The sequence below is a fragment of the Mustela nigripes genome, chromosome 16 (genome assembly GCF_022355385.1).
Source record: "Mustela nigripes isolate SB6536 chromosome 16, MUSNIG.SB6536, whole genome shotgun sequence".
Classification (NCBI taxonomy): Eukaryota; Metazoa; Chordata; class Mammalia; order Carnivora; family Mustelidae; genus Mustela; species Mustela nigripes.
In genome coordinates this window covers 23,629,249-23,645,135 of record NC_081572.1, presented here as the reverse complement: position 1 = coordinate 23,645,135, position 15,887 = coordinate 23,629,249, and the positions used below count along the sequence as shown (strand labels likewise).

Sequence of the window (15,887 nt, the reverse complement as noted above, 5' to 3'; positions counted from 1 at the left end):
CTCCTGGATCGGCTTCTTTCATTTAATAATGTGTACATAAGATTTCTCAAATCTTTTCATGGCTTGATAGTTCATTTCTTGTTCGTGCTGCATAGTATTCCACTGTCTAGATGTTTATTCATCTACAGACAGACATCGTGGTTGCTTCCAAGTTTTGGCAATTATAATAAATAAAGCTGCTGTGAGCTTCCATGTACAGGTTTTTGTGTGGACATATTTTTTTCAAGTCAACTGGGTAAACACTTAGGAGTATGATTGCTGGGTCCTATGGTAAGACATGTTTAGCTTTGTTAGAAACTGCCAAATGTCTTCCAGAATGGCTGTGCACTTTTTCATTTCCGTTAGCAGTGAATGAAAGTTCCTGTAGCTTCGTATCTTTGCCCGCCTCCAGTACTGTCAATTTTTTAAAATTTAGCTGTTCTAATGGGTGTATGGTGATTTCTTATTATTTTAATTTGTAATTCCCTAATAATAATAATGGTGCATCTTTTCGTATGCTTACTCGTCATCTGTCTAGCATCTCTGGTGATATATCTGCACAGGTCTTTTGTCCACTTTCAAATTGGACTATTTATTTTCTTATTATTGAGTTTTAAGAATTCTTTGTATATCTTTACCAGTCATTTATCAGTTTATGTTTTGAAAAGATTTTCTACCTGTCTGAGGTTTATCTTTTCATGCTCTTCATGTTGTCTTTTGCAGAACAAAAGCTTCCCATTTTAATGAAGTCTAACATTGGGACCATGCTTTTGGTGTTATATATAAAAACTTATTGCCAAAACACAAGGTCATCTACATTTTCTTCTATGTTATCTTCTAAGGTTTTATAGTTTTATGTTTTACATTTAGGTCTGTGATACACTTTCAATTAATTTTTGTAAAAGGTGTAAAATTCTGTGTCTTTTTTAAAAAGATTTTTTAAACAAATTTATTTACTTGACAGGCAGAGATCACAAGTAGGCAGAGAAGCAGACAGTGGGGGGTGGGCAGGGGGAAGCAGGCTCCCCGTTGAGCAGAGAGCCTGATGTGGGGCTCGATCCCAGGACCCTGGGATCATGACCTGAGCTGAAGGCAGAGACTTTAACCCACTGGGCCACGCAGGTGCACCCCCCCCTTTTTTTTGGCAAATGGATATCCTGTTGTTCCAGCACCATTTGTTAAAAGACTATCCTCTCTCCACTGAATTGCCTTTATGCCTTTATCAAAGATCAGTTGACTCTGTATGGGTCTATTTCTAGGCTCTCTGTTCTGTTCCATTGATCTGTGTGTCCTGTCTTCCAACAAAGTCCTCTGTCTTGATCACTAAAGCATTATAGCAAGTCCTGAATTTGAGTAAAGTCAGTCCTCCAATTTTCTTCCTCTTTTTCTTCCTCCACTTCCTCCTTCTTTTTCAGTATTGTGTTAAAAATATACTGTGAGAATTTTCTGAATTCCTTAAAACTTCATGAGTATTATGCTTAAATGGCTATATAATATCTCATTATATGGATCTATAATATAACCAATAACCAATGTTGAATATAAAAACCTCAGAATATTTAATGTCTTATTTTTGTAAATGAAGATGAAAAGGTCATGTTAGCAGAGAAAAAAACTGCAAGAATGGTAGAATTACGAGTAATTGAAGTTTTCTTCCTTATGTCAATTTTTATATTTTCCAAATTTTCTACAGTGAAAATTTTATTTATTTATAAACATTAATATTTATTTATAAATTAATATTAATATTTGTTTATAATTATTAATATTTGTTTCTAAAAATACTGTTATTTATACATTTATTTATTTATTTATTTTAATTGTTTAAGAATTTATTTATTTATTTTAGAGAGAGAAAGAGAACAGGTGGGAGAGGGAGAGAGAGAGAGAAAGAGAGACTCACAAGCAGACTCCTTGCTGACCATAGAGCCCCACATGGCGCTCGATCTTATGACCCTGAGACCATGACCTGAGCTGAAATCGAGAGTTGGGCACTTACTCACTGAGCCACCCAAGTACCCCAACAATACCTTTTTTATTAGACAGAAAGGTAAAATATGTTTGTGTTGTTTTCTAAAGTCTGAGCAATATCTCTTTTTTTTTGTTTCCCTCTGTCAATCTATCTGAATACTTTAATGGTTGCATGGTATTCATATATAGATGTGCCATAATTTATTTACCTATAATTATGTTACCACATTAATATATTGGGAGGAGCAGCACAGTCGTGATTAAGAGCTCAGGCTTTGGAGCCAGACTGCTTGGGTTCATCTCTTGGCTGAGCCACTCATTAGGTATGGAAACTAGGAGCCATTTTTAAAAAAATATTTTATTTCTTTATTCTACAGAGAGAGCACAAGCAGGGGGAGCTGGAGAGAGAGAAGTAGGCTCCCCACTGAGCAGGGAGCCCGGCATGGGGCTCAATTCCAGGACCCTGGGATCATGACCTAAACCAAGGGCAGACTCTTAACCAACTGAGCCACCCAGGTGCCCCGGAAGCCAGATTTTTAAACTTTGTTTTCTCATTCAGAAAATGCGACAGTAGTATCTGCTTCACAGAGAGCCCAATGTCTCCTGATGTGGTGTGATATGATATTTTATATTTTAGAAATGATTTTGTTTTAAAGAGGTTGATCACAGGTGCTTGGTGGCTCAGTTGGGTAAGCATCTTGCCTTTTGCTCAGGTCATGATCCTGAAGTCCTGGGATCCAGGCCCATGTTGGGCTCCTTGCTCAGCAGGCAGCCTGCTTCTCCCTCTCCCTTGCCCCTGTTCCCGTGCCTCAAAAAAATAAATAAAATCTTAAAGAAAAAAAAAAAAGAGGTGGATCACTTAACAGAAAACCCATTGGATAGAGTGGTAAGCTTGGTTAAATGAGGGATGTAATATACTGAGGAACATTTAAATCCTCTTTCCTGGGACTCCTGGGTGAATCAGTGGGTTAAGCCTCTGCCTTTGGCTCAGGTCATGATCTTGGGGTCCTGGGATTGAGCCCTGAATCTGACTCTCTGCTTAGCAGGGAGCCTGCTTCCCCCACTTCTCTCTCTCTGCCTGCCTCTCTGCCTACTTGTGGTATCTATCAAATAAATAAATAAAATCTTAAAAAAAATTCTCTTTCCTGTTCTGTGGTGAGTAGTGTGTTTAGATCACATTCACTGTGAATAGCATTACCTTCTGAACTGAAGGGTGAATTATTATACACTGATCTGTAATTTTCTTCTCTTAATATCTTTAGGAAGTTTAGGTATCAGAGTTATGCTGGTTTTATAAAATGAACTGGGAAGTGTTCACCCTATGAGTTTGTGTAAGATTGGTATTATTTCTACCTTAAATGTTTGATAGAATTAACTTGTGAAATCATCTGGATCTGACTTTTCTTTCTGAAAAGGCTTTTTAAAACTATGCATTCAATTTCTTTTATAGATACAGGGCTATTTGGATTTTGTATTTCATCTTGTATACCTTTTGGTAAATTGTGCTTTTCAAGAAGTTTGTCAGTTTAATCTAAATTGTCAAATTTATTGGCAAAAAGATGTTGATAATATTCTCTTATTATTCTTTTAAATTCTGTGAGTTTTTTTCTTAATATCCGTTCTTCATTCCCAATATTAGTAATTTTTGTTTCCCTTTTTTTCCCTTGATGGATCTTGATAAACCTGTTAAGGGTTCATCAAATCTATTGGTCTTTTAAAAAAACAACCAACAAACAACAAAAAAAATGCCCTTATCTTTTTTTTTTTAAGATTTTATTTATTTGACAAACAGAGATCACAAGTAGGCAGAGAGGCAGGCAGAGAGAGAGGAGGAAGCAGGCTCCCCGCTGAGCAGAGAGCCTGATGCGGGGCTCAATCCTAGGACCCCGAGATCATGACCTGAGCCAAAGGCAGAGGCTTAACCCACTGAGCCACCCAGGTGGCCCGATTTCTGCCCTTATCTTTACTATTTTCTTTTTTCTACTTGGGATTTAATCTATTTTTATTTTTTTAATTTTTATCTACTTTTATTAATCTACTTTTTTTTTTTTAAGATTTTGTTAATTTTTTTGATAGATAGAGATCACAAGTAGCAGAGAGGCAGGCAGAGAAGGATAGCAGGGAAGCAGGCTCTTTGCTAAGCAGAGAGTCCAATGCAGGGCTTGATCACAAGACCCTGAGATCATGACCTGAGCCAAAGGCAGAGGCTTAACCCACTGAGCCACCCAGGTGACCCTATTTTTCTATTTTCTTAAGGTGGAAAATTAGACCATTGATTTTAAAATGTCCTTCTTCTTTATCATGAACATTTAAAACTATACATTTCCCTGAAGCACAAGAATCTATAAATCTTATAAATTTATGTTGTATTTTATAGTCATTCAGTTTGAAATATTCAGTTTATTCAAAAAAGGCTATTTCTTCTTTGGTTTCTATTCAGATTGTTGAGGCTTTTTAGATATCTCATTTTTACTAATTTCTAACTTAATTCTTTTGTGTTGAAGAACATATTCTGTAAAGTTTTAGACTTTTGGCATTTATTAAGACTTATATTATGGCCCAGAATAAGGTACATTTTGGTAAGCATTCCTTGTGCATTTATAAAAAGGTATATTTTGGGGCACCTGTGTGGCTCAGTCATTGAGGGGCTACCTTCAGCTCAGGTCATGATCCTAGGGTCCTGGGATTAGCCCCTCCGTCGGGCTGTCTGCTTGGCAGGAAGCCTGCTTCTCCCCATCCCACTCCCCCTGCTTGTGTTCCCTCTCTTACTGTGTCTCTCTCTGTCAAATAAATAAATAAAATCTTTAAAAAATAAAAATAAAAAAGGTATATTTCCCTTAAAATTGTGTTATAAAAATTTTTTTAAAGTTATATTCTGCAGTAGTTGGATATTTCATCCTATGGCTATCAATTAGGTCAAAGTGGTTGATAGTGTTGTTCAGGTTCTCTATCTCTTTAGTGATTATTTGTCTAGTTGTTGTTTTAGTTTCTGAAAGAGGTGGTGGTAGAATCCCCAGCTATGATTGCAGACATGTATTTTCCTCACTTTTGTCCTGTAGAAGTTTTCCTCAAGTATTCTGTAGTTCTGTTGTTATGTGTGTATACATCTATGATTATATCTTCCTTATGACTTGGCCCTTAAGGATAATGAATATCCTTCTTTATCCCTGGTAATACTCTTGTTCTTGAAGTCTACTTTGTCTGAAATTAAAATTGCCATCCTTATGTTAGCTGTTTGCTTCTTTGTCACTTCCATTCTTTTCAGTCATTTGTGGCTTTATATTTGAAATATGTTTCTCATAGACAGCATATAATTGCGTTTTACTCAAACATCCTCTTTTTTTTTTTAAGATTTTATTTATTTATTTGACAGACAGAGATCACAAGTAGGCAGAGAGGCGGACAGAGAGAGAGAGGAGGAAGCAGGCTCCCTGCTGAGCAGAGAGCCCGATGCGGGACTCGATCCCAGGACCCTGAGATCATGACCTGAGCCGAAGGCAGCGGCTTAACCCACTGAGCCACCCAGGCCCCCCCCCCTTTTTTTTTTTTTTAATTAGGTCCCACACTGGGCATGTGGAGCCCAGTGTAGGGTTTGAACTCAAGACCCTGAGATCAAGAATCCAACGTTTAACTGACTGAGCCACCCAGACACCCCAAACATTCTCTGCTTTTTAATTAAAGTGTTTAGTTCATTTACATCTAATATAATTATTGTAATGAATAGATTTAGGGTCTACCATTTGCTTTTTCTAATTGCCACAGTTTTGGGTTACAATTGCCTTGTTAAAAATTAGTCAGATGCTTTTTAGTATTCCAATTTCTGTTTTTAAAATCTGTACCTCTTTCTTTTATTTTGTTTGTTACTTTTGCTCCAATGATTACAATATCCTAAACTTGTCACGGTCCACTTAGAGTTAATATTATACCACTAAATGGCTTCCATTTATCCACCTCCCCATCCTCTGTTCTATTGTTGCCATATATCTTACAAGTGCATATGTTATAAACTACAAAAGGTAGTATTTGTCTGTGCTTTAAATTGCCAGTTTTCTTTTGAAGAAATTAAGAAGAAGGGGAAAAAGGTGATAATGTTTTATATATACTCACATAACATTTTGGTGCTCCTGTTGATCTGAGTTTCCCACTGGTGCCTGTGCCCTTCATCTCAATGAATTTCCTTTAGATTACTTATAGTGCAAGTTCCCTAGCAAAAAATTTTCTCCTTTTTTATTTATCTGGAAAATGTCTTTATTTTGCCTTCACATTGTGATGACTGCTGTTACTGGATATAGAATTCCAGATTGATGGGTTTTGTTTTGTTTTCTTTCTCTTTTCAGCACTTTAAAGGTGTCATTCCAGTGTCTTCTGGCCTCCATTTTTTTTTTTAAAAGATTTTATTTATTTATATGACAGAGAGAAATCACAAGTAGATGGAGAGGCAGGCAGAGAGAGAGGGAAGCAGGCTCCCTGCTGAACAGAGAGCCTGATGTGGGGCTCGATCCCAGGACCCTGAGATCATGACCTGAGCCAAAGGCAGTGGCCTAAACCACTGAGCCATCCAGGCGCCCCTGGCCTCCATTATTTTTGATGAAAAGTCACTTTTATTCTTATCCTTATTCTCCTATATATAATGGGTTATTTTATCGGTCGTCTTTGAAATTTTTCTCTTTATATTTTGTTTTTAGCAGTATGACTGTAATGTACCTACATTTAGTTTCTTTGTATTTATCTTATTTGATGTCTGCTGAGCTTCTTAGATATGTAAATTGACATTTTTTATCAAACTTGGGAAATTTTAAACTATTTTTTCTTTTGATTTTTTTTTTTTTTGGACCCATTCTCTTTCTGCTTTTCTGGGACACCAAATGTATCTAAGTAATGGCATTTGGTGTTGTCCCACATTACACTAAGCTTTGCCTGACATTACTTCTCAGCTACTCCACCTTACAAGGTCTGGTTGTACCCTTAGATGAAAAGCTATAAAAATGCAAGTCTCACTCTGCAGTTCCTTTCTTTCAGGGATCAAATCTTTAAATTTCTGACTGCTTTTGGCTACTGTTTGGTGCCTTGAAATTGTTGTTTTTAAATATTTTGTGGACAGTTCCTATCTGTACAAAAGTTAGTCCAACACAGGTTATTCTATTATATCTAAAAAGCTACTGATTTTTTTTAAAAAGATTTTGTTTATTTATTTGACAGACAGAGATCACAAGTAGGCAGAAAGGCAGGCAGAGAGAGAGAGAGGAAGGGAAACAGGCTCCCTGCTGAGCAGAGAGCCCAATGCAGGCTGGAAAGCAGAGGCTTTAATCCACTGAGCCACCCAGGCACCCCAAAAAGCTCCTGATTTTTAAAATATTTACCTTCTGGCTACCCTACTAAATTCTTAAAATTCCTAAAACTTTTCAAGTTCATAGTTTTAAGGTTGTGTACATTTGGTTATAATATCTGGACATAATGATAATTTTTTCCCTTCTTCAGCTTCTTTTTCTCCAGAACAATACTAATTAGTAGTAGGAATAGCTGACAAACCAGTCTTGTTCTTTAATGATAATGACTTTGGTTTTTCAGGCATAAATGTCATATATATATATATATATATATATATATATATATATATAAAGTAGGTATTCTTTTACTTCTATTTCATACAGTTCTGTCACAAATAGATAATAAATATCATCAGGCGAGGTTTTGCCATTTATCAATCTGCTTGTATAGATCTCTTTTTTAAACTACTAAGTAAATATATAATACATCAATAATATTCAAACATCTTTAAATTCCCAAGATACATTTCATTTTAATGTACTGCTAAGTCTGACTTACTAGTACTTTACTTAGGATTTTTGTATCTATATTAACTTTATTTTTTTTAAGATTTTATTTATTTATTTGATAGAGGGAGATGCAGTGAGAGAGGGAACACAAGCGGGGAGGGGGGCGGGTAGGAGAGGGAGAAGCAGCCTCCCGTGGAGCAGGGAGCCTGATGTGGGGCTCGATCCCAGAATTCTGGGATTATGACTTGAGCTGAAGGCAGACGCTTAATGACAGAGCCACTCAGATGCCCCTCTATATTAACTTTAAACTGATTCCCTTTTTATGCCCTTTTAGACCTAGGGTTATGCTGGCTTATAGCAAATGATTAAAGAAACATTCTCTCTTTTTTTTAAATTTTATTTATTTATTTGTCAGAGAGAGCACAAGCAGGGGAGTGGCAACCAGAGGAAGAAGCAGGCTCCCCACTGAGCAGGGACCCCAATGTGGGACTCGATCCCAGGATCCTGGGACCATGACCTGAGCTGAAGACAGACGCTTAACTCTCTGAGCTGCTCAGGCATCCCAAGAAGCATTCCCTTCTGTGCACTGGGATAGTTTATGTTGAATGAGAATGATTTGTTACTTAAAAGTTTGAAAGATAGCCATACAACTATATGAATCTGAACTGGGTTTTTTTTGTTTGTTTTTGTTTTTTTTAACAATTTGACAAACTTTTCTTCTTTTCCCTAGTTATTAGATTTTCCAGGATTCAGGTTTTCTATTTCTCATATCAGTTTTAGAAATCTATATTTTTCTTGGCAATTGTTTCACAGCGGTTTTCAAATTTATTTACATTGGCATTTTATTTTGTTTACATAGGCCCTTATTTTTGAAAATAAACTTTCTAAGGGGAAAAATGATACCTAATATAATAAAATGCAGATTATATAAAAGCATGAAGAAGAAAATTAAAATAACTTGAAATCTCACCAACTTTATAAAATGTTTCATTATCTTATTAGGAATCCTGTATTTGTTGTTGCTCCCTTTTATTCTGCTTCAGTTCTGTATATTTGTGCTTTCTTTCCCTTTTCCTTGATTATGTACGCTAATACTTTATCAACTTATTGGATTTCCCCCTCACCTCTGAAAAGTCACCTTAAATGCTTATTTAGAATTTATACTTTTTTTTTCACTGTTTTTAAGGTCAGTGGCTTTTAACAACTAAGTTGTACAATGGAACCTTTTTCAAAATTAAAGTCTCACATGAAATCACAGTTTATAAATAGATAAAAGCCAAGGGCTTGTGATTAAGGCATAGGGGAGGGAGGGAGTTTCCCAGAGTCCCTTTCACTTGACCTGCTCTTTCTCTTCCTTATCAGAGGGTTGTGACTTCATAGAGCACTGTTAGCCACTCTTCTGATTTATTAATTCTGTTTTTATCTTTATTGTTTCTGTCTTCCTATTTTCCATAGGCTTGTTTTATTGCTTTTTTCTGATTTCTTGAGTTTGGTGTTTTTATCTTATTTAATACTGGAAACACTTAAGTCTGTGAATTTATCAGCACAATGCTGGTTATAACCTTTTTAAAAAATTATTTTTATTAACATATTATTTGCCCCAGGGGTACAGGTCTGTGAATCATTAGGTTTACACATTTCACAACACACACCATAGCACATCCCCTCCCCAATATCTATAACCCAGCCACCCTATTCCTACTCCCCCACCCCCCAGTAACCCTCAGTTTGTTTCCTGAGATTAAGAGTCTCTTATGGTTTGTCTCCATCCTGATCCCATCTTGTTTTATTTTTTCCTTCCCTAGCCTGCCTCTCAAATTCCTCATATCAGAGAGAACATGTAATTGTCTTTCTCTGATTGACTTATTTCACTCAGCATAATACCCTCTAGTTTCATCCATGTTGTTGCAAATGGCAAGATTTCATTTCTTTTGATGGTTGCATAGTATTCCATTATATATATCACACCATCTTTATCCATTCATCTACTGATTGACATCTAGGTTCTTTCTATAGTTGGCTTTTGTGGACATTGCTGCTATAAATATTCGGGTGCCCATGCCCCTTCGGATCACTACATTTTTATCTTTAGGTATATACCCAGTAGTGCGATTGCTCGGTCATTGGGTAGCTCTATTTTCAACTTTTTGAGGAACCTCCATACTGTTTTCCAGAGTGGCTGCACCAGCTTGTGTTCCCACCAATAGTGTAGGAGGGTTCTCTTTTCTCTGCATCCTCGCCAACATCTGTCGTTTCCTGACTTGTTAATTTTAGCCGTTCTGACTGGTGTGAGGTGGTATCTCCTTGTGGTTTTGATTTGTATTTCCCTGATGCCAAGTGCTGTTGAGTACTTTTTCATGTGTCTGTTGGCCATCTGGATGTCTTTGCAGAAATGTCTGTTATGTCTTTTTCCCATTTCTTGATTGGTTTATTTGTTCTTTGGGTGTTGAGTGTGATAAGTTCTTTATAGATTTTTGGATACTAGCCCTTTATTTGATACATCATTTGTGAATATCTTCTCCCATTCTGTCAGTTCTTTTGGTTTTGTTGACTGTTTCCTTTGCTGTGCAAAAGCTTTTATTTTGATAAAGTCCCAGTAGTTCATTTTTGCTCTTGTTCCTCTTGCCTTTGGCAATGTTTCTAAGAAGAAGTTGCTGCGGCTGAGGTCAAAGAGGTTACTGCCTGTGTTCTCCTCAAGGATTTTGATGGATTCCTGTCTCAATGTGAGACATTGTGTTTCATCCATTTTGAGTCTTTTTTGTATGTGTGGTGTAAGGAAATGGTCTAGTTTCATTTTTCTGCGTGTCGCTGTCCAATATTTCCAATACCATTTATTGAGGAAACATTTTTTCCATTGGACCTTCTTTCCTGCTTTGTTGAAGATTAGTTGACCATAAAGTTTAAGGTCTATTTCTGGGCTCTCTATTCTGTTCCTTTGATCTATGTGTCTGTTTTTATGCCAGTACCATACTGTCTTGATTATTACAGCTTTGTAATAGAGTTTGAAGTCTGGAATTGTGATGCCACCAACTTTGGCTTTCTTTTTTAACGTTCCTCTGGCTATTCGGGGTCTTTTCTGGTTCCATATAAATTTTAGGATTATTTATTAAATTTCTTTGAAAAAAATTGATAGTATTTTGATAGGGATTGCATTAAATGTATAGATTGTTTTAGGTAGCATAGACATTTTCACAATATTTGTTCTTCCAATCCCTGAGCATGTAATGTTTTTCCATTTCTTTGTGTCTTCCTCAGTCTCTTTCTTGAGTACTTTATAGTTTTCTGAGTACAGATTCTTTGCCTCTTTGGTTAGGTTTATTCCTTGGTATCTTATGGTTTTGGGTGCAATTGTAAATGGGATTGACTCCTTAATTTATCTTTCTTCTGTGTTGCTGAATGCCGGTTATATCTTATAATATTTTATTAGTCTGTCCTCTTGGTAGGTTGTAATTGTAGTTTTATGTTTCCTCTCTGACCTATGACATATGTAGGAGTGTGTTTTCAATGTCTAGGTGTGGAGGAGTTTGTTTACTCTTTTTAATATTAAGTTCTGACTTTATTTTATTCTTAAACACAGAATTTTTCCTATAAAACTCTGTAAAGCTTTCATCTTCTGATGCTTATTTTGTGGAGAGGCCATTTTGACTTGGTCGTTTGTAGGCAACTTATTATTTTTTTTGTTTGAGTCCTTGAAGGATGTTTTCATTTTCCTTCAATTTTGAAAGTTCAGAAAGATATGTACAGTTGTTTTTCATTCGTCCTTCCTTCTATTCTTTTCTTTTCTTTCTTTCTTTCATTTTTAATAGCTTCATTGAGATACAGTTCATATATCATGCAACCTGCCCTTTAAAGTATACAATTCGTGGCTTTTAGTATATTCACAGAGTTTTGCAATTATCACTACAGCAAATTTTGGATCATTTTTATTATCTAAAAAGAAAACTTGAAATCCTTAGCCTTCACTCCCCAATCCCCCTCCCTCCTACAGCTGTTGGCATCCACTAATCTACTTTCTGTTTTATAGATTTGCCTATTCTGTATATTTCATGTAAATTTATTTATATCAGCATTTCATTTCTTTTTATTGGTGAATAATATTCCATTGTACAGATATATCACATTTTATTTATCCATTCATCAGTTGATGGACATTTGGGTTCTTTCCCAAGTGGGAAAGAACATATGGACTATTAAGAATAATGCTGATGGCATGCCTGGATGGCTCAGTTGGTTAAGCAGCTGCCTTCACCTCAGGTCCTAATCCTGGAGTCCCAGGATTGAGTCCCGCATCAGGCTCCTTGCTCAGTGAGGAGTCTGCTTCTTCCTCTGACCCTCCCCCCTTTTGTTCTCTCTCTCATTCTCTGTCTCTCAAATAAATAAATAAAATCTTAAAAAAAAAAGGAATAATGCTTCTATGAATGCTTGTTTTCATTTTCCTGGGTATATATCTAGTAGTGGAATTACTGGGTCATATGGTAGCCCTCTCTTTAGCATTTTGAGGAACTGTAAGACTGTTTCACAAAGCAGTGACACCATTTTACATTCCCAACAGCAAAATATGAGAGCCCCAATTTTTCTACATCTTTGACAGCATTCATTTTTTTTTTTAAAGATTTTATTTATTTGTTTGACAGAGAGAAATCACAAGTAGATAGAGAGGCAGGCAGAGAGAGAGAGAGGGAAGCAGGCTCCCCGCTGAGCAGAGAGCCCGATGCGGGACTTGATCCCAGGACCCTGAGATCATGACCCGAGCCGAAGGCAGCGGCCCAACCCACTGAGCCACTCAGGCGCCCCAACAGCATTCATTTTTTTAAAAAGATTTTATTTATTTCTTTGACAGAAAGAGATCACAAGTAGGCAGAGAGGCAGGCAGAGGGAGAGGGGCAAGCAGGCTCCCCACTGAGCAGGGAGCCCAACGTGGGGCTCAGTCCCAGGACCCTGAGACCATGACCTGAGCCAAAGGCAGAGACTTAACCCACTGAGCCACCCAGGGCCCTTGACAGCATTCACTTTTGTCCATATATTTGACCATAGCCATCCTAGTCACTGTGAAGTACATCTCATTGTGGTTTGGGTTTGAATTTTCCTGATGACAATTGATGTTGATCATTCTTTCACATGCTTGTTGGCCATTGGTATATTCTCTTTAGGTAAATGTCTGTTCAGATCCTCTGCTCATTTTGAAATTGAATTGGTTGTCTTTTTACTGTTGAGTTGTAAGCGTTCTATATATATCCTACATATAAATCTCTTACCAGCTATATGATTTTCAAAAATTTTCTCATATGGGTTGTCTTTTCACTTCTTGTTGACATCCTTTGAAGCACAATAGTTTTTAAATTTTTGATGTCCAATTTCTTTTTTCTTTTGTTGCTTGTTCTTTCGGCATCGCATCTAAGACACCGAATTTTGGAAATATTACCTAATCCAACGTCAGAAGGATTTATGCTTGTTCTCTTCTAAGAATTTTGTAGTTTCATATTTTACATTTAGGTCTTTGATCGAGTTTACATTAATTTTTGTATGCTGTGTGAGGTGGGGATCCAACCTTAGTGCTTTGCATGAGGATATGCAGCAGTTCTAGAACTATTTGTTGAAAAAACTATTTCTTTTCCTATTGAATTGTCTGGGTATCCTTGTCAAAAATTTATTGAAGGCCTATTTCTGAAGTTTCAAGTTTACTCCTTTGATTTATGTATCTGTCTTTATGCTGGTAGTATATTGTCTTGATTACTGTAATTTTGTAGTCAGTTTTGAAATCAGAAAATATGAATCCTGGGGCACCTGGTTGGCTCAGTTGGTTAAGTGTCTGCCTTTGGCTGAGGTCATAATCCCACGGTCCTGGGATCAAGTCCCACATTGAGCTCCCTGTTCAGTGGGGATCTGTTTCTTTATCTCCCCCAGTCCCTCCCCCTGCCTCCCCCTAATTGTGCTCTTTCTTTCTCTCACTCCCTACCCCCATTCTCTCTCAAATAAATAAATTAAATCTTAAAAAAAAGAAAATGTGAATCCTCCAGAGTTTTTCTTTTTTTTTTTCTTTTTTTTTTTTAAGATTTTATTTATTTATTTGACAGAGAGAGAGATCACAAGGAGGCAGAGAAGCAGGCAGAGAGAGAGGGAGGAAGCAGGCTCCCCGCTGAGCAGAGAGCCCGATGTAGGGCTCAATCTCAGGACCCTGAGATCACGACCTGAGCCGAAGGTAGAGGCTTCAACCCGCTGAGCCACCCAGGCGCCCCGTCCTCCAGAGTTTTTCATTTTCAAAATTGTTCTGGCTATTCTGGGTCCCTTGAATTTTCAAATAAATTTTAGGATTAGTATATCAATTTCTGCAAAAAAAACAACTGTGATTTTTATAGAGATTCCATTAAATCTTTAGATCGATTTGGGGAATGTTGCCATCTTAACAATAGTAAGTCTTGGGGTGCCTGGGTGACTCAGTTGGTTAAGCGACCGCCTTCGGCTCAGGTCATGATCCCAGAGTCCCGGATCGAGTCCCACATCAGGCTTCCAGCTCCGCAGAGAGTCTGCTTCTCTCTCTGACCTTTTCCCCCTTACTCTCTCTCTCAAATGAATAAGTAAAATCTTTAAAAAACAAACAAACAAACAACAGTAAGTCTTTTCATCTTTGAACATGAATGTCTTTCCATTTATTTAGATCTTTAATTTCCTTCAACAATTTTTTTTTGCAATTTTTAGAGTTTAAATCTTGTGCCACTCTGTTAAATTTATTTCTAATTTTTAATTCTGTATTATGCAATTTTAGGTGGACTTTTTCTAATTTCATTTTTGTTTTGTTCATTGTTACTCTATAGCTTTTTTTTTTATTAATCTGGTAATCTTGCAAACTTACTGAATTTGTTTATTAGTTCTAGTAGTTTTTTAGTGGGTTCCTAAAAACCCCTTTAGTGGGTTTTCTATATATAATATTGTATAATATGCAAGTAGAGATAGTTGCACTTCTTCTTTTCTAATCTGGACTATCTTAATTTCATTTTCTTGTGCAATTGCCCTGGGTAGCACCAGCATCATGTTGAGTATACAGGGTGAGAGCAGACATCCTTGTTTTGTTTCTGATGCTAGAAAGAAAGGGAAAGCATCAGTCTTTGACTGTTAAGTATGATGTTAGCTATGGGATTTTCTTGTAGCTGCTTTTGATCCGACTAAGTTTCCTTCTATTCTTAGTTTGCTGCATATCTTTTATCTTGAATTTTGTCAAATGCTTTTTCTGCCTCTACTGAGATGATCATGGGGTCCTTGTCCTTTATTAATAGGTGTATTCTTGTGTTCATTCAATTTTGGGTAGCGTTTATTTTTATCTTTTAATTCAACTTCCCATCTTTTCATTCTTTAGCCTTCAGAGAATTTTAAAGGAACCCATTAAATGACAAATGCAAGACATATCTCTTGCATTTGTCATTTAATGGGTTCCTTTAAGTAATGTCTCTTGACTACATTACTTCCATGTAAGTCTTGGAAGCTGATGGTGGTCTTCCGTGAAATTGTTAATTTTCGAAATTTATACCTCATCAAAAGCACTGGTGATGGTTATCTAGGGTTTTGTTGTTGTTGCTGTTTTGGTGGTGTTGAATGGTATGAATGTAAAACAGATTTTTTACCATGCTTATGTAACCCAACTGTATAAATTCATAACATTATTTTGATAGCACATGTGACACAGTTGTATATGGTATGCACTGCTTTTGGAGGTGGGAAATTTTGACTGTGTCATTTATATACTTTTTAGGGACAATAACCCTTTTTTGCATAATAAAGTATGTAGCTGGTATTTCTGGCAATTGTAATCATTATCAATGTACTTTGCCTTTGAAAATATCTAGATGCCCCCCACTTCTTTCAACATAACATGATTTGTTTCATATTATATATTTCTATCATGTCCCTATTTTATAATATATGTTCACATTAATTGCAGTTTCCTTCTCTTGGTCACATTTTTCTTTTCCATGTGAGTTCCTTCACTTGGTTGCATTGTCATTTTCATTGATGATGCATTTGCCAATTAATTTTTCTTCTTTGAATGCCTGCCCTTTTTGTTCCGGACTTTGTAGTTCAGCTCTATTTTTTATTTCAGCTCTATTTACTGGTGATTCTTTCTCGTTTCTGTTGGCCTGTGACCTTCTATGACTGGTTTGTAATATT

At 36.5% G+C, this 15,887-nt stretch overlaps 1 protein-coding gene across 1 annotated transcript in view; it reads left to right on the top strand.

Moving 5' to 3' along the window:
- Positions 1–15,887, top strand: part of SKAP1 (src kinase associated phosphoprotein 1) — a 281,368-nt gene that overhangs the window by 17,919 nt on the left and 247,562 nt on the right. The gene's annotated exons all lie outside the window — the stretch shown is intronic.